Raw genomic sequence first — 1,341 nt, 5'->3', positions numbered from 1 at the left:
AGCAAGGCATTGTCTCTCTTGTTCACAAGTATTTCTGTTTCTTTCTTACACATTAGCTACCCAACCTACTCAATATAGCCTGCACTCCTTCTTATAGGCAAACTCACCCACAGTTTCCACTTGCCCTTATATGTTGGCATGAAATTCTTTCTCTAACCCAGTTTTTTTTTTTTTTTTTAATGGAACAATAAACACTTTTATTACATGGGCAAAGACAGAAAGGATGAGGATTTATTTGCTTTTCTGGGCCTTGATTTTCCTAAGATAGAACTCCAACTCCTTGCCCTCTAGCACGTAGCCATCTGCTTGGCTACACTGTCCCACCCTCGATGTGATGCATGCAAGAAGCTTTCCTTGCTGGAACTGCTCCTCTAGGAGACTGCTGATTTTGGCATTCTGTTTCCTTTATCATATTTCTTGTGAATTTTTTTAGATCACTTTTTGTTAAAATCTCTTCCTCCTCAGCAGTCAGCTTGGTCCCCTTCTTGTGGCCTAGGAGCAGCGCATAGTGGGGCTGGTACCACTGTTGGTATGGTGTGCTGTTGATGAGCATGATGCAGTTCTTCACCAGGGTCTTGGTACGGACCGGCTGGTTATTGGATGCGTTGTAGACAACATCGATGATCATTGTTTTGCAAGTACAACACTCTGAGCCCTAGGAGAAATTCCCCAAGTCCAGCCTCACGGCGCGGTATTTCTCATTTCTTCCCTGCACACGGACTGTGTGGATGTGGCCAGAGCTAATCTTGGTGTTGGCAGCCAGCTGGGCACCCCAGCTCATACCTTCACTTCTTGTGGTAAGGTTTTCTCTTGCCCCTGGTCTTGCAGCACTTTTGCTAGTTGTCCCAAGAGATGCCCATTGCTTTTTAAATTTTATTGTTTGTTTATTTATTTATTTATTTTTCCATAGGTTATTGGAGTATAGGTGGTGTTCAGTTATGTAAGTTCTTTAGTGGTAATTTGTGAGATTTTAGTGCACCAATCATCTAAGCAGCATGAACTGCACCCTATTTGTAGTCTTTTATCCCTTGCCCCCTCACACGCTTACACCCAACTCCCAAAGTCCATTGTATCATTCTTATTCCTTTGCATCCTTATAGCTTAGCTCCCAAATATCAGTGAGAACATACAATGTCTAGTTTTCCATTTCTGAGTTACTTCAGTTAGAATAATAGTCACCAATTTCATCCAGGTCTCTGTGAATGTCATTAATTCATTCCTTTTTATGGCTGAGTAGTATTCCATCATTTATATATACCACAGTTTCTTTATCTACTTGGTGATTGATGGGCATTTGGGTTGTTTCCATGATTTTACAATTGCAAATTGTGCTGCAATAAA

The 1,341-nt window shown here is 41.3% G+C and overlaps 1 pseudogene; it reads right to left on the bottom strand.

Annotated features, from left to right (window-relative positions):
* Positions 1–202: 202 nt before the first annotated feature.
* LOC117063824 lies at positions 203–860 on the bottom strand (annotated as a pseudogene).
* Between the last annotated feature and the right edge of the window lie 481 nt (positions 861–1,341).

This window comes from Trachypithecus francoisi, unplaced genomic scaffold (assembly GCF_009764315.1).
Source record: "Trachypithecus francoisi isolate TF-2019V2 unplaced genomic scaffold, Tfra_2.0 Lachesis_group19, whole genome shotgun sequence".
Lineage (NCBI taxonomy): Eukaryota > Metazoa > Chordata > Mammalia > Primates > Cercopithecidae > Trachypithecus > Trachypithecus francoisi.
Note: the sequence above shows the minus strand (reverse complement) of the source record. Positions and strands in the feature narration are given on the sequence as shown.